Source organism: Coptis chinensis, chromosome 4, assembly GCF_015680905.1.
Source record: "Coptis chinensis isolate HL-2020 chromosome 4, ASM1568090v1, whole genome shotgun sequence".
In the NCBI taxonomy this organism is placed as follows: Eukaryota; Viridiplantae; Streptophyta; class Magnoliopsida; order Ranunculales; family Ranunculaceae; genus Coptis; species Coptis chinensis.
Window position 1 is genome coordinate 89,464,583 of NC_141459.1, and position 18,939 is coordinate 89,483,521.

The window sequence follows — 18,939 nt, forward strand, 5'->3', positions numbered from 1 at the left end:
CCATCGGCTAAGTCTGTAGAGGGTATGATGGCTGTAGAGCAAGTCACTCAAGAGCATTCTGGAATGATGTTAACTATGTTGTACAAATTCTTGAACCTTTGTAAAGATGCCTAAGGTTGTTGGATGGTGACAAGAAGCCAACAATGCCATATGTACAACAAGCCTTTGAAATAATGAGGGAGAAGATCTCTGAAATCCCTAGATGTGGTTGGGTCCTTGATATTATCGACAAAAGATGGACAAAACAATTACTGTATGTGCTACACACAGCTGGTGAGTTTACTTGATTTAGTTTGAGTTAATTAAATTATTTCTATTTCAAATATTCCTAAAAGTTATGTTTATTTCTACTAGCAATGTATCTGAACCCCGATACACATTGAAGCTCGGATTCTCCGATCTCCACAAACAAGCAGTTATAAAAGTAGCAAAAGTGCTATTTAGTGATGGTAGAAAACAAGCAAAAGCATTGCATCAGGTAAAAATAAGAATATTGATATTCTCAAGTTAGAATTTGAATTTTACATTTATGCTGGGTCACTAACACTTTGGTCTATTAGATGATGTCGTTTCGGGATCATGTTGGGGAATTTGGTACACATGCAGCGTAGGCTGGAATAGCAATTTCACACCTTGGTAAATGAAATAATTTTTTCATACTCTCAATCACTCAAATGCATTGTCTATAGATAATTAATATGTGTTTTTTTTTGTTTAAATAATGTAGCTGAATGGTGAGAGTTGTATGGTGGTGATACAGAAGAGCTAAAGGAGTTGGCGATCAAAATCCTTTCTCAAACAACTTCATCATCTGGGTGTGAGCGCAATTGGAGCACATTCGGCCTAATTCACACGAAACTTATGAACCATATTGGCACGCCAAAATTGATGATGTTGGTGAAGGTCCATGTTTCGACCCCCACCTACGTGGCAAACGTTCATTAGTAGGGGTCTCTATTTTATTCATTTAATCGACAGGGCTAAAGCCCAATTTGCAATATCATGGATCAATGTACATGCCCATTAACTCATGTGTCTAAGGCTGAACCTTAGCCACATGGCTTGCCACTAATGTACATTGATTTATGTCCAGATTCATTTCTTATCAAAGAGATAATTATCAGTTGAAAGTTATAGTCTATCACAATTACTCAAGCTACAAGATTACTTGAGCTACAAGGACTCTCTACTCTACCTATATAAATATCAAACTATTTTTCATTCAGAACTACGTTCTTGAGACTTGATCCCACTGATAATTTGGGTACGTAGGCAACCACAAGGTACAGTCTCATCATTCCCCCGATCACCACTATTTTTCTAATTACTTTTCTACGTTCTTCGTCTTTTTCATCAACACTTGGTGTTTTGATCATATTTGGTCGAAACAGTCCATTACAACTTGCGTTTGAAGCAAAGACGTGTGCAAAATACAGATAATGATCAAATTATTGACCTCACCCAAGTATTTATGTATAGTGAACAAGTTGATCCATTGGCTGATTGGGTTATTGATAAAAATCTTTTAGCGCATGTGTTGGATACGGAATCAGGTAGGCCTGACCCAGATGTTGAAGATATGGTCGACAGAGTAATAAGAGAAGATGACAATGTGCCTAGTTTCAGTTTGGGCCCCGAATTTGACACACCTCTCCAAACACAAGATAATTTGTTCGAGAGCATCTCTGGTGATGACGAGACACAAGAACCTGATACTGATGATGATGATAGTGGTGGTGGTGATGGTGGTGGTGGTGGAGGTAATTTTAACGTTCAATTGCATGACTCAACTGATGAGGAAACTCCATTGGACCCACAAGTATATGAGGTTGCACCCAGAAACAATAGTGGTAGAGGAGTTTTTAATGACAATTCCCAAAAAATGTATGAGCCAGGGCGTGGAAGTGTTGGTAAAAGAAGACAACGAGGACACATTATACGAAATGATGTTGATATTGATTCAGTTTCTTCTAATTTTGAAGCAATGAGTATGAGTTTAGGGACACGTGACCATGACAGTGAGAGTGTATATGGTAGTGGTTGGGGATACAACCAATCAAGAGATAACAATTATTCTAGGGGCATGATCAGTCACCCTGCGGTAGTGCGTCATATGGTTCTTCATATGGATATTGGATGGAGGTTGATCAACAACCTTATGGCGCACCACAACTTGAACCAACATATGGACAACTCTATCCAAGTTATGAACCTGTTGGAACTACACCTGGATTTGTTGCATTGCACCCAATGTATAATTATACCAACACTCCTCGAATTGGAATCATGTTAGAATTTCCAACACAAAAATATGAGTGGCATGTTCGACAATTTCTCGATGGTGGGTATAACTCTGTATACACTTGGGTAGGGTATTGTGAAGCAGTTAGGATTCAAGAATCGGGTATGGAAGTTGACCAACCATGTCACTCGTTTTATGTATTGATGACTTGATGTAACTTATTTATCTTATTTTGTAATTTGAGATTTTGAGTACATTAGATTATGACATTGTGGTTAATTATTTGTCAATATTTTTTTATGGTTTTCTTGACAAATAAATGTTGCTATTATGTCTTCCGATATTTCCGATAGTTTGGACTGGTCACGAAAAAAATAGATATATCCGATATATATCGGTTTTTGGATACACCGATATATTTATCGATATCGATATTTTGGGCGTTGCTCCAACGAAGTCTCTCAAAGCAACTGGAAAGCACGTCTCTTTCTCTCCGCTCTCACCTCGTTATTCTCTCTTTCTATCTAGTATCGCTCACTTGTCAGTTTTCCCCACCCTTAAATCTAGAATATTTTAGATTTAGAATTTCTAATAGTTTTGGTTTTAATTAATAGTTTTGTTGTTGATTAATTTGGGGGCTTTTTTGGGTTTGTCGTCAATTTCGCCAATTTCTCGTTCGATCTCTAACCTCAAAAATTTCGTTTAGTTTATTTATTTATTTTTTTGTGTTTTTAGGAAGAGGCGAAGTCAGTTGGGCTATTGAGAAATGAGATGTTGGCTAATTTGATTGGGTGTTGTTGTGAAGGAAATGAGAGGTTGTTAGTTTGTTTTTATGCGAGCTAAACGCTTAGCTAAGCATCTTTTTCACTGTAAGTAGTTTTTTTAGTTGATTTAAACAAATGTAGGTTACTACTTATACTTAAGTAGTAATGTGCTTAGTTATAGACTGTTTTGGACTATTTGTGCAGTACGTATGAGTTTGATTGTCTGTGTTATTTCTTACTAGTTGATGCCCGTGCGGACGGCACTCATGACACACTAAACCACCACCAAGAATGGCAAATACAATCTAATTTTACCACCAAGAGATCCAACCACAATTGAACCACCACCAATAATGGAAAAACGAAAAGTTCGGTCCCTCTAGAAAACCGATGTCCGACGGATGTACTCTCACTTGTAGATTCTGAATCATATCTTTTCGATCACGCTTTATCCCACCTACAAATCCTATTATCATCCAAACCCAAGAATATCGATGCGAAGGGTCCAACTGAGACCCCTTACTATTGTTAGTTATATCACTCATTGTAATATCAGTCCCGTCTTTCTCAAACTTCCATTCCAAAACTATCCTCCTCATTTCAATGTCAAGCTGATGAAGCCCAGTCGAATAAGAACTAACCTCACCCGTAGTCGAGTTCATATGCAGTGTATTAATCTCGGCCCTCATAAGAAGAGCTTTTTTCGGTGTTGAAATCGAATGGCCAAAATGTGAACCAAATCTAGAACTCCCATTATCAAACTTCACATAAACACCCTTCCCTTAAATCCCATCACTAAAATTCTTAACAACCTCAACACCAGAACCACCAACCAAAAAACTATTCTCCAAGCACCCAATGCCAAACTCTGTATCCCTCCTCCTTGTGCTGCCTCCTCAAACTCCTCTATCAAATTCTGAGTAGCCTCGCCGACCCACCCCCATCCTCTACACCCTCCCAAATTAAAAATCATCCGCCGCCTCCCCCTTTGCCAACCTTATAAAGTCCTTCCCATAAACCTTAACCTTATTAGCCTCATTAGCTACAACCCCTTGAACATTCTCAAACAAATAGTCTTGAAACTTGGTAACAAAGCTTGGATACCAGGAGGTGTTTTTTTATATTTCTAGTGAGTGAAAAAAAAGGAGTGCCCAAAAAAAAAACGAAATTGATGCTGGGCTCTAACTCGAACCCGCGACTTGGTGTGAGAAAAGCCCGTAAAAACAAAGTGGAATTCGTTCCCGTTAATGTCATATTCCAACAATTAAATTCGAACCCTTATCTTGAGGATTCACAAAAATTTGGAAACACACAAAGTTAAAGAATCAAAACGGAGCTCTAATCAAAAAGCACGGCGAAGACTCAAAGTAGTAAATAGTAGAACACCTAATTGAAAAGCACTGAAATACATTGACTTTCATATATATATATTTAGGAATTAACATATAAAATTCTAATTCAATTAAGTCTATTATTCAGCTTTAGTATACATTGACTTTGATCTCGCCACAGTTACAGGAGTTTAAACATTGGAAAAAAAAGAGAATAAATATTAAAAACATGCATTTTAATCACTGAAGAATATTGTAAAAGGGTCGATTGAATGTAGAAAATATACTAACATATTTCTGAAACACACTGGCTCATCGAATGAAGGAGGTGATTAGGGTTAGTATGAAAGTAATGGGAAATGCTCCCACCAAAATCAACTAACAAATAAGATTCCATTCTCTGTTTTTCTCTGTATTTGAATAATTCCCAATTTCCCACATTCAAATGGCTTACATAGGCATGAACTGAGTTAATAAGTCATATGAGTTATTTAAATGTGGCTCAAACCGGACTTTTAACTTGCCAACGAGATTTTGGTCGAGCCCTATAGGCATATAGCTAAGAAAAGCTTTGATTATCGAGATGGTGTGATCAACAATCCTGTGTTTAGCGGAAAAAATGATCAACAATCATGTAGCTGACTGCGATTACACATACCATCACTGGTCTTCATCAACTCTTCAATAGCTTGCCTCTTCATCAACCCTTTAATAGCTTGCCTGACATCGAAAATCCTTAAGTGATAAACAATTGTAAAAACTGAGATAACAAACTCACATTGATATTTGAGACATTTTAATAACATTGTTTCAAATTGCTGAAGTGAAAATTTATAGAAAGTGATGTCTTTGGAGTGAAAGAAATTCGTGCGGGTCTGCAAACTCTTAACTAATGTTGACTAAAACTTTTGTGAGCTGTTGAGCTAAACTTTATTTACCTTCATGCTGCATGATACTCACTTTTGGAGTGGAGGGTTTTTTATTCTTTTTGATGGTGACGGAGTGGAGGGTAAGTAGTGGAGTCCCTTTGTGTGTTTTAAGAAGATTTGAATAAAAAAAAACCCAAACTTCGTCGGTGTTCTCTCGGCTCGAACATGACTTGACTTGTCTTGCGAAAAGCCCATAGAAACCAAATGGGATCCGAAGCAGATTGTCCTGTTTCAAAATTCTAATTAGAACTCGTATCTCGAGGTTAATCACTACTCAGTAACCGTGGGATGGTGATAAAAATGATCCTGACCGTCTTTTATTATAGTTTTGTCCTGTAGCTAAAAAAAACACCCTATCTTATTAGATAGATATTTGAATTGGTTTAATTGAAATGAGTTTGGCTGGAAATGGTTAAGGGGACGCACAGGCCATGAAATGGGCTATGAGATTGAGAGTAGCGCTGTATTTGGCTCAAGCTTTGGACTATTGCAGCAGTAAAGGGAGAGGTCTGTATCATGACCTCAATGCATATAGGGTCTTGTTTGATCAGGTATAATGCCTCTTTTAGAAAAATGCTTATTTTCTCAATGAAAGGTAAGTTGCTTCCTATTGTCTGGACCTTATTTTTTAGACGGTTGTTTGTGGGATGGTAATCGAGTGCTCTCATGCTTTGGTCTAATGAAGAATAGCTGAGGCGGGAAGAGAGTTCAAGATTGAACTTGGCATTTACACCTCCAGAGTACATGAGGACAGGTAAATACTACTTAATGAAGAGGCGATTAAAGGGGCGTATGAAGATCCGTTGTATGTTCATATTGTGATGGAATTATGTTATGGGGGAGAGTTGTTTGATAGGATTATTCGAGAGAGGGCATTATAGTGAGAGAAAAACCGAAGTGACTAAGATTATTAATGGGAGTTTTGAGACTTGTCATCGGGTTTGGTGTTATACATAGGGATTTGAAGCCGGAGAATTTTTTGTTGGTTAATAAGGATGATGATTTTTCGCTTAAAGCTATTGATTTTGGACTTTCGGTTTTCTTTAAACCAGGTATCGATAACAATTGATTTTATTTCCTTTTAAGCTTTAAGTGAATTAGAGTTTGAGTAAATGCGCATTAAGGATCTTGAGTGTGTATTATATATTTGTTATGCATGTTATACTAAAAGGCAATGTTTTCTTCTTTGTCGGATAATAAACCATTTAGAGAATAGTATTTGTTGATTTATTGCTTCGAGAAATTGAGAAGCGGTTTGTGTTGTATGTTTCCTTTGAAGGGTGATTTTGCAAATCATCCTCTCTTTATGTCGATGTAGGGCTATTATGAATCATGCATATAAAGAAAGAAAGCCCCCTTTGGATGGTCTGATTTCTAGAGAAGTAGAGAATTATATTATAAGGTGTACCTAACTAAGAGCATGCCACAGATAAGTGATAGGTGGGAGCATTTTAAGATCATTAAGCCATTTGTTTCTTCTTGTATTTTTTATGGTGGTTATGGGAACATCATGTTTTAGAGGTGAATAGATGTTCGACTGCCCAAATGGATAGAGAATGTTGGGAGTTGGGAAGATATTGAAGATAACTCTTTACATGCTTATTGACGGATGCATTATGTTCACAAGGATATATTTACTTGTTTTAAGAATATGCTCCTGGGTTGTTTAACTGCATTTGATTTTTTGGTATTGCAGGTCAGATTTTCAGTGATGTGGTTGGAAGCCCATATTATGTTGCCCCTGAAGTACTTTGCAAGCATTATGGTCCAGAAGCGGTTTGGACAATTTGGGTTGATCTTGTATATTTTCTTTGAGTGGTGTACCGCCTTTACGGCAAGGTGTGTGTTAATATTGCTCCACACTTTTTAGTTCAACAGATTAGTGATTTTTTTTTTTTTGCATATTAAAATACAGAAACACAGCAGGGATATTTGATTCAGTGTTGAAGGGAGTCATTGACTTTGAGTCGGACCGTGGCCTTTAATCTCCGGCATGTGCCAAGGATCTTATCAAAAACATGCTCGTTCTAACCCGTCGGATCGTTTTGATTTGCTCATGAAGTCTTATGTATGTTAGCACATTTTATTCCCAGGAATAGTTTTTTTCATCTATATTTTGTATAGTATATGCAGGAACATGGTGATGAAATTCATTTCCAGTTGCTTCATTTGGCAAAAAATTCATTTTACATCTGTTTATCTTGATACGGATAAAAAAACAACATTTATTTCTTTCTATGTTTTCTTAAATGTCTGCTATTCGACGTTTTTGATTAATACTTTTCACATTTTGTAATAGAGTGTCTTCATTCCTAGGCTATTTATGTCTCGTTATGACAGTGAAGTGTCTGCAATCTCTGTTGAAAAAGTATTATTCATATAAACGTAAGTTCCTTCCATGCTACAATGTCAGGCTCATCGCACAAGGGAGCCCTCTCAAGATCGGATTAGCTGTTTTTAGGCCGCCTTGTGCACCCGACAAACATTTAAGAAGAAAAATTATTCTGGTATGCTACAATCTTGTGAAGTCTTATGTCTCACTAAATTTAGTGAGGGTAAAGCTGGATATAGAGTATACGTCAAGATGTAGATGACTAGTCTAGCCGTCCAGGGCTCCCTTTTGCTTATATATGAAATGCAATTCAAACTATGCCCAAAACAGACCTTAAGTTTGATGCAATACTAATCTAAAGATGCAGACTTGGACAGATTGATGTATATACGTATCTTATTTTTATTTTTATATTTTGAAGTTATCTTGTTCCTTCACTAAGGCTAATAAGAAGAAGGATATGCCTCCTGAGTCCTTCCAGAATAAGTGACTTGTTAACAGTTTATTATCATCACTGAGATGCATTATTTTCATTCCCTTTTTATTTAGGTCATCCATGGATATGTGAAAATGGAGTTGCTCGATGATCGTGCGTTAGATCCAAATTGTCCTTTCTCGCCTTAAACAGTTCTCGGCTATGAATAAGTTGAAGAAAATGGCATTACGGGTAACTCTTTACATTTGTATATGATACTGAGGTATTTCTATATTTAGGTAGCTATATACATATTTTAAGAAATCACCCAAGAGGAGGGCAGGGTTTTGGCAGGATCCTTACCAATTTATTTAAAAATAAGAAACAGACTGATTACAAGGTGTTAATACTACATGGATGCGTAGTATTAACACCTTTCCTAAAATCATTGGGGAGCGGATAGTATTATTTCCATTATTTGTATTGTAAATATGTAATGCACTATTTATGTCCTTGTGTTCTTGCTTACGAATTCTATTGTCTGAAATTTTTATCAACTACAAGAGTGAAGCTTATTCATATTTGGTTGATGCTTCATATCATTATTTAGAGTTGCTTCATACACTCACACACTTGCATAATTGAATACACAGATATGTTTTAATTGCTTGTTCTAGACGCAAGTCATTTTTTTCCTTAAATAAAACTAGTACTTCTTTAATTAATCTTTGTCTGTTATTAGGTAATAGCTGAAAGCTTATCAAAGGAGGAGATTGCTGGTTCGAAAGAGATGTTCAAGGCAATGGATACTGACAACAGTGGTGCAATCACATTCGATGAACTAAAAGCTGGTTTGAAAAGATACAGCTCTACCTTGAAGGAGTCTGAGATCCGTGATGGATCTTATGGATGCTGTAAGTTTTGAAAAAGTTATGAGGACTTGCTAGTTGATTTTTTGGCATATATTTGGTATGTTTGACATCAAATAGTTTGGTTGGATATGGGCATCCAGATGTGGATTAGTTGAGGGCAAGGGCAGAGGAGGCAAAGTCTCAACTTGAAGAGTTGCGAGCATGGAAGGTAGCGGCTGAAGAAACACAAGCAGCACACAAGACACAATTTAAGTAACAACAACGACAGTTGGACTATCTCATGGAGAAGCTTGGTGGTCCTCTTTCAATGTGGTATGATTTATGAACTTAATTGTTTTCTGATCTATGGTGGTGTTGATTGATTGGGTTTTAATTTGTTTGAGGTCCCATACCCATAGAAAGCTAAATTCACTGCACCATTGGAATGAATAAGCCTCCGTATCATGCATCGCTATCTGGGTTGCCTTCATTGAATTTTCTGCCTGGGCTTTTCACTATGATGAAGTCAGTGTAAACCTGAATATCATACTTGTATCTCCTCAAAGGTGTAGTGGAATATGTATTAGCAATGTCGTCACTTCCTAAAGTAGGAGTGAATGATGGCTATGTTACTATTCTACACTAGTGGGATCTGATGTTGAATATGCTTGTTCAGTTTATTGGCTAAGTGAACTCTCCTTGATCAGATGCTATTAGCATGTAATGTGTATGCACTATGAGGCAATGGGCTATATGTATTTCAAATCGGGACATGATCACTTAGTTAATATATTTAGTTAAATATGCTTGACAGATGCCTAATAAATTAGATAAGTGGGTTAAGGCAATATTGTTTTCTTATTTGTTATAGGAGTTTGTCATGTGGTTGTATGTGAACTAAACACGTATTTTATGAATCTTATTAGTTTGGGATATGGGGGACTTGTTAGGTGTAGTTTTCTACTATATTGCATTCTGTTTTATTTCGCATGACTTGTCCTTGATTAGCATGTTATAACATTGAACTACTTGTAACCTTTGTTTTTGTCTGTAAGACTGCTACCGGTCAATGAGCACTTAACTGACACTATTCCAGTGAGTATATGGGCAAAACAAAAAAAATAATGTAATCCTTAATCTTTCATCTTTTTTTTATTTTGCCGATTGGATACCAACATTGGCAAATGGGTGTAATTGTATTTATATGTCTCTTGGTAGTGGTGCTGCATCATGTTTGGTGACCTATCTTAGTTGAATTTTTGCTTTCTTAGTTGTGTTCACTGGATTTTAATTTTGACGTGACGAAACTATTATATTTTTGGTTTCACATTTTTTTCTAGGTGATCTAATGGATAACATCTTAATGTGCAGATAATCTTACGTCAAAAGAGAAGTGATATTATTTTTTGTGAAGAAATGGTGATAAGGAATTGCAAGAGGCTTCCAATGAATCTAAATGCTATTGGTTCAATTTTTTATTTTTTTTGTGAAGATAGTTTCATTCGCATATTTGAGGAATGTTTAGAATTGTGTTTGTTTAAGTTAATACTTTTATTAAGATGATTATGAAAGGGAATGATGTAACTCTCTTTTGTTTCTAATTGAATGAATTGACTTATTTTTATTAATTGAAATTTTGTTGTGTATTACATATTATTAAATAATTGATGTTCTAGTTATTTTATTTTAGGTTTATTTGTTGAACAGTAATTGGATGGGAGGGGGTAAAAGGTGAAAATTGTACAAATGGTGCAAAATTGACGACAATATTAGTAATGAAAATAGTCTCATATCTATTGCTTCTAGCGATGATTAGAATGTTACTTAAAACACTCAAAATTCAAATATTTTATAGCTTTGACGACAATAAAAACATCACTTAAACACTCAAAATTCAAATATTTTAGACCATTGACGACGATAACAATGTCGCTAAAAACACTAAAAATTCAAATATTTTAGATTTTTGATAACGATAAAAACGTTGCTAATAACACTAATTTTTCAAATTTTTTGGATTTGTAGCGATGATTAAAATGTCGCCAATAATACTAAATTTTTCAAATTTTTTGGGCATTTACTGACAATAGAAATGTTGCTAAGTAAGGCCTCATTATCGACGATTTGGCAAACCGTACAAAACATTTACCTTTTTCGACGTTATTGTATTGAGAACGTGAAAATAAATTAGCGACGAAATTAGGACAATGGCGACAGTTACCATCGTCGCTGAAGGTGCCACATTTAGCGACGTTAAAAAAGTGGAGCTCTATATAATTGCCGACTATATCATTGGCTATGATGTGGAAACACTCCAACAATCGGCGCTAAATATCATGGGCGACGTTTTATCAATATTCAGTGACGTTTATTTTTGTCGCTAAAGATCTTGTTTCTTGTAATGATTATCACACCACCCCCAAACAACATTTTGTTTGTCTTGAAGCAAAGATGAGACCATAAAAACAGATAAGTGTCAAAATATGTATAATCCTAACTACTTCTTGTTTCACGGAGTGCGGTTGCATTGACCATATACAACAAGACCTTAAACCACTAGGAATTCCCTAGTGGATGAACCATAGCCTCGTACGCGTGAGAGTTTTCCAGGAAAGATACTCACAAATTTCATATATATTACAATGACCCAGTTACAAAGTTCTTGTTCTCACTATACATCTCACTAGTGGTGAACGGGGATTGATTCCTTTGAAACTTAAACTAATATATGCATAATAACCAAATCATCTAAAGATAAATATACATGCAATGAATTATGAAACGCATAAGCAGTGCCGTTTCTGAAACTTTTGGGTAGCCTTAATTTGGGTTCTCACAAGAATGTGTCAAGACACAAATTCTCTCATAATTTTTTCACTCAAGTTTCACTTACTCTAGTATGTGCAGTGGGCACACTCTTTCTCACAATATCAATGACATCCAATGGAGCTAAGGTTGATCAATCACAACTACCACTTACAATCACACCATCTTATTCCTAATTGAGCTAGAGGTCTTTTATTAGGTGTTGCAAGATTTAGGTTGTGGTTAGGAAGAAAATGAAATAGATAGCAAAGAATGGTAAGTTTGAGAAAATGGGGTCTTCAAGTACTTATAACTAGCTAGATAAACTTTCTTGTTCTTTTGCTTCTGTGTTCCATACTTAGCCTTTTTCTTTTTTTGGCTTTTTATTCCTTTTGATTTGACTTTTGGGAATTCTAACTTTGATTTTTCTTTTAGTGTAACTTTTATTTTTCTTTATTTTCATTTGAAGCAATTAACTGATTTTGTTTTTGCATAGGTCTTTCTTTTCTCTTTTATGCTCATTGTAGGGGTAATATTCTATCAGTGTCCTAGAGACACGTGGTGGAGTAAGATTACACCGAATGATCATTATTAGAAAGAGAATGGAGCATAAGATAATGGCTCTAGAAATGATTTGGTCAGTTCTGATCAATTCCTACAAGTTCAGGACAGTTCCTTTAGTTAAACTAGTCAGTTCCGCGAAGTAGTTCGAGAACTGTGCAGGTCAGTTCGAATTGGTCCAGAACTGGATAACGACCTTGTACAACTGTATTTTAGTATTAGAAGGACTCTTGGACGTGTTTAGAATAGGTGTTCCATTTATAGCATACTTCTAGGTTTAAAGGCTTATTATGGAACCTAGTCCAACTATGTCTCCTTATATGTGATAACTTCTATTATGATGTTGATCCTATCTTGACAAGAAAATAGGAAACCCTAGCGAGAGGATGGTTTCTTGGTAGCCAAGGAAACCTTATTCTAGGGCCTTCCATAAGTCATTATAAATAGGAGGCATCAGTATGGGAATAGGGGACGGATCCCTAATGGCCAAAATATAGAGGCGCGGCTCTTTGGAGGCCGACTTCTGGTCATCTTTTCTTCCCCACTCAGTATGCTATTCAGCCCCATAAAGAACAACTATGACATACTTGATTTCTGAAAGAGGATACGTAGGCAGCCACTTCGTGGTTCAGTCCATATTATCGAACACTTTTATTGGTTTCGGTAGATACGCTTTGAACTAGAACACGGTGTGAAGACATCAGCAGAGGATTGTGGGATACTCAGAAAATCCCCTACATCTTATGGCACCGTCTGTGGGGACTAGAAGATATTTGTGATTTTCTTGTCTGAAGCGTTAACCGACAATTTTAGGTGAATGTTTTCGCTGAAAATATCATTATTCAAGTATTAAGTAGTGGTGTGCATCAGATGATTAAGAAAACAGATTTGTTAAGAGTTGATATTTGCATCATAGCCACTATTTTTTGCTTTCACTATTTCTATTTCGGGTTCCGCATTGTGGACACTAGGCCACGCCGAAACACTATTGATGAAGAGCTTTTGGTTACAGTTGTGTTTACACTAAGTGTGGCGGCAAGTTTTTAGGTAGCCATGGTCACGCTCTTTGTCTGCAATAAGGCTTTTGCTTGCTCTGTACCTGTCGGTGTTTCACTTGATAGAGAAAACACGTACTGGAGGTAAGCTTATTCATTTTCTTTAGGCGTTAGTTTGGTGGTGGACACTAATTGTCCAGCCACATCTTCTTGCTATTAGTTGGTATAGCTGAGCATGAGATTTAAATTCTTGATGTGAGAAGTCAGAAATTTGTATGCTTGATTTAAATTTTCTCTGTCTGATCCCAACGTAAAAAACGGTTGTGATCAGAAATTCCAAATCTTGCTGGATGAATTTTCACCTTTTTGTTGTTTATGGTGCTACTTTAGATCTGCTTAGGTATAATAATCTATGATCTACGATTTGAAAATTTATCTGTTACATCATGTATTCGTATCAAACACGATCACGAATCTTTGAAATCACATGGCGTTCAAGGTCATAAGTAAGAAGTTTGTCTTATCAGTATATAAGTCGGGGTAGTCCAGGCCAAGTGTTACAATGGTGGTGGTCGTTCGGCCACTTCCAATCTTAGAGACATCTTCACGTTAATGTTCGGTGGGGGACTTGTGAAGTCTAGCCACACCTATATGATACATCAATCTGGTAAAAGTGACTCGTCAGCCATCGAGGGCTTGATTGGTTTAAAAGTCGAGCTTCACCTTTCGGTTGTTATCAATTCTTCAGAGTAAAAGTATCGAGCTGATCTACTAGAGGAAGTCTGGTTCAGTGTCTTCATTTGTGAATAGTTCCTACTTGTGGTGACGCTGGAATATAGAGTGGAAATGGAAGTGAGCCTTTCCTAACCTCATGGTTTGTACAACCTGGTGATGAAGGTGGCATGTGCTGAAGAAGCCTGCCAAGCTTCTCTTAAGTTTATTGTCCAATCTTATTTTGTACAGTGTTCTTGCTTTAACAAGGAATGGTTGTTTAGTTAATATGGATATGGACGATTTTCATGTATAAGAGCTGATTGAGTGGTACTACCACACAGGGGGGTGGTTGCCAAACCACTGCCTATCCTGCGGTAACTCAAGTTCTATCCAGTGTTTGGTGGGGGACTGGTGCAGTCTAGACACGTGATATTTTCCTAATTGAGGTAAGTTGAGATGAGTTTTGATATTTTAGCCACAACTTTGGCTACGGTTGTTAGAATTAGGCGTGTGACCCTAATTCAGAAAGATCTCGGCGACGCGCACGCTACCACTACTAAGCTATGCTATGTGGTCACCATTTTCAAGGTCAAAATCCACTGTTTTCCCTTCCAAATTCATCATTTTTAGATTTTTACCGTTTTGGAAGTAAATCTGAGTCTGATTTGGGCTAGATTTTTGGTAAATTACTTATGTTATTATTTAGTTCATTATCTCTCAGCAACATGAAAAATCAAAACATGGTAGCTTTCATGAGATTGAGCTCGTGGTTGAAGTTGTCTCTTCTGATCGGGAAGTGTTTCTACTAGTTTCAGAGATGTATTGACTTTCTAGCTCTATATTACACCGGGGGTGTTTGTTCGACCACTTCCGATTCTAGCAAAGGACAAGTTCTTCTCGTTGCTAGGATGTCATGACCCATGAAAATTAGTGCACAAAATAGATAGATGTCTGTTGCGCATGTGATGATGGAGATTATATAACAACTTAATAAGTTCGTATTCAGTTTGGAAAAGGAATAGTGACATCCAAGACAAATTGAACTTTGAGCTTGTACAACACATGGCGTTGCTGTGTTTACACAAAGCAAAACTTATTGTGTGGAATTTGGTTTAGTAGTATTGCCACATTGGGCATGGTAGTCCAAGCTCTGAACCAACTTGGTAGGCCAATCACTTCCAACATTGGTTACAACTTGGTTTATGGACATCATTAATTAGTAGGGAGAGGGGAACTCGTTGTCCATCCACGCACTAATAGTATGTTTATATTAGCTTCAATTGTGACGACAACTTGGAGAAGTATACTACAATAACTCTAGCTAGTTTGCTGGTCTTGCTACAATGGGGATGGTCGTTCGGCCACTTCCAATCTTGGAGACATCTTTACTTCAGTGTTTGGCAGGGGAGTGGTGCAATCCTGCCATGCCTACATGGAATTTGATTCAGTATGGTGATTCGTCAACGACCTATGGAATTGAGATTTCAGTGATGGGATAATTGAGTTTCACCTTGTCGAAAGTGAGACGTTGTAAGGAATCGCTAGAAAGGGGTTTCTAAAGATGATCATGCAGGTTTGTCATCTTTGCCATGCTTTAGTATGACACCAAGAGCATTATATCACTTTCGGGGGGGTGCAAGATTAAAAGCTCATGGTGAACTTTGGAATTTCTTGATTGAAATGGTTCATTCATGCACTTAGTTTCGACAAAGCTGCGATAGCGATATCTTTTTGTACAAAGCTTGGTTTTGCAAGCGGTTATTTTGGATATGGTGCAGCATGGTATAGCTAGCTCCCTCATGGTATATGGTGCAGCATCCACTTCTTTACCAGTTTGCACAGGAGCTCAAATTCTTTTGGGCACTGCAGACTGAAGTTTTAATCTTGATGACAGTTTCAGCACGAGACGAGAAACGGGCATATCTTCCTCTCTGCAGGTCGGTTTTGCACGCCATTTCTTATGTTGGAAACTAGATTACAGTGTCTTTCTGGTGATATGAGGCACTACACTTGGTTCTTATGCATTTGGTTCAATAACTTATATCTTTGGACGGAAGTCACAAATTGGTAGTTTTGTGGAGGAACATGTATAACATCCTCCCTTAAGGTCCGTTTTGTGAGATGTTCCTTACGTTAGAAACTAAGTTAGTTACCTTTTTAAAGGTTCATAGCACTACAAAAAGTTCTCCTTGTGATACATTAGGTCGGGTATGCAAGCTGTTGAATGTTTTAGAAGATAGACTCAGAACCTTTCCATTGGTATATGAGAAAATGTCTTGTTCTTTTGCAGCTGGTACAAAAATCCAGATGTTTAGATGAGTGTGAAGAAAACTAGGAGTCTAGCCAACTTTGACACATCTCATGGATATGGGCACCTCTTTCTCTATTGAGATTGGAGCTACAAGCTAATTGTTTCTAGTATGGAGCTGGTTATAATGTTCACAAAGGCAAATAGTTGCCTACCTATTGTACTGAGGCTGTAAAACCAACTCTAATCTATGTTCTTAAGAGTCGAGAATTATGATGGAACTATTGGTCTTGGCTTCTTGACTTTCTTATGGAATGGGGGCAATTTCTATACTATCCGCCTAGCCATAATAAACAACTTCACCTCCGCTCGGCCTAAGAAAAACTGGGGGTAAGTGTATATCTTACCAATGTTGCTTCCAACTTTGTTTTTGACAGGATTCTTAACGTCGTCGCTTACAACTTTGCATAAGTTTTCCTTTGACCGACCAGTGAAGATTCTAACTCTAAAAGCATGCGACGCGTGACATTAGGAATTAATTGAACATGGTTGGTCACATGAAAAATTGACTCCAATGTTTATATTAAGTTATGGATAAGATCCTCGATGGAGTGCGCCTCCAGGAAGGGTAATCACTAGCATTTGATCAGTGAATTGCATGCCAGTTCGACCTGGATCTAACATACTCATTCGCATTTGATCGGTGAACTGCATGCCAGTTCAACCTAGATCTGAAATGCTCGCTGGCATTGGATCGGTGAACTGCATGCCAGTTCGACCTGGATCTAACATGCTCATTCGCATTCGATCGGTGAACTGCATGCCAGTTCGACCTGGATCTGACATGCTCACTAGCATTGGATCGGTGAACTGTATGCCAGTTTGACCTGGATCTAACATGCTCATTCACATTCAATCGATGAACTGCATGCCAGTTCGACATGGATCTGACATGCTCACTAGCATTGGATCTGTGAACTGCATGCCAGTTCGACCTGGATCTGACATGCTCACTAGCATTGAATCGGTGAACTGCATACCAGTTCAACCTGGATTTGGCATGCTCACTAGCATTGGATCGGTGAACTGCATGCCAGTTCGACCTGGATCTGACATGCTTACTAGCATTGGATCGATGAATTGCATACCAGTTCGACTTGGATCTAACGTGCTCACTAGGATTGGATCGGTGAACTGCATGCCAATTCGACCTGGATCTGACATGCTCACTAGCATTGGATCGGTGAACTGCATGCCAATTCGACCAGGATTTGACATGCTCACTAGCATTGAATCGGTGAACTGCATGCTAGTTCGACTTAGATCTGACATGCTCACTAGCATTGGATCAGTGAACTACATGCCAGTTCGACCTGGATCTGACATGCTCACTAGCATTGGATCGGTGAACTGCATGCCAGTTCGACCTGGATCTAGATGCTCAAATTTTTGATGGATGGCACTTCTACGAAGTGCAATCATCAGCGTTTGTTCGGCGAACTGTATGCCAATTCAACCTAGAACTTGGAATCCTCGATGGGTTGAGCCTTTAGGGAAACAACCATCATTATCTGTTCAGTGAATTATATGCCAGTTCAACTTGGAACTAGAGATAGTGTTTCTGGGCGAACAAAGTAATAAGACTTCAATTAGTACTCCAGACATCACCCAAGGAGTTGCTAGGAAGTTTCGGGTTGGATCCATAACCTAACACATAGTTGTAGCCTGGACCTGTGTCGGCATAACTATGCTGAAGAAGACTCCACCACTCTTGACTTAGTCAACAGTGTCATCCTCGATGGGTTAAGCCTTTAAGGAACATGACCACGCTATCTGTTTAGTAAATTATATGCCATTTTGACTTGGAACCAGAGATAATGTTTCTGAGGACCTGAGCTGTATGCCTGTTCCTTGTGTTCCCATGACATCACCACCGGGGTTGCTAGGAAGATTTGGGTTGGATCTAAATCCTAGCACATGATCACTGGCCTGGACTTCTGTCGGCATGATTGTACTGAGGAAGACTCCCCCACTGTTGTTCTAGCGATAACCTATTTATTTTTTAAATAAGCAGGACCTATCGTTATTGAACGCAGTGTCGTGCTCAAGGCATCGAGATACCATCGTATAGAGATCCCATCCGATGCTATTTCTCTCCTACGATCGTGATCTCTATTATGGTTAAACACCACTATGGTTAAACATGATGGCTCCCAGGATGTCCTAATCAGATTCTGGTTATGCCTCTGTTTTACCAATTCAGCCTTTTAGGGTTACCTATATTGTTCCAAATAAACTTTGGGGGAATCAGAGGTAGAATATGCATATTAGTCCATGTTATGTCATATAACAACGGAATTGTTTAAATGCATGCATAAATAAGCATAGAACTTAAGTGAGCTTAAATGCTCAATCCGGTATATTCGATTGAGATATGGAGTCGCAAGTGTATCCTAGAATAAGTTGTTTAACAGTTTAATCTGAGCATAGACACTAGGTTATGGGCAACTTCAGAGAACTTCTCGCTCAAAGCTAGAGTTTGAGCTTAGTCCAGGAGTGGATTGGAGTTCACCACATATGAGCATTAGAGGTGTTAGTAACACTTATTCACTCAGAATTCAAACTAGTTATTGTTGGAGATCAAGATAACATGGATCTAAGCCAATCAAAGTAAAGTTATGAGGTTAAACATAGAATTCATAGGAGATCTCCTACCAATAGTCACACCTCAGTGGTGTCAGCTGACTCTTGA

The 18,939-nt window shown here is 37.7% G+C and overlaps 1 pseudogene; it reads left to right on the forward strand.

The window, feature by feature from the left end:
• Positions 1–1,471: 1,471 nt before the first annotated feature.
• LOC147505511 (calcium-dependent protein kinase 26-like) lies at positions 1,472–10,399 on the forward strand (annotated as a pseudogene).
• The last annotated feature ends 8,540 nt before the right edge of the window (positions 10,400–18,939 follow it).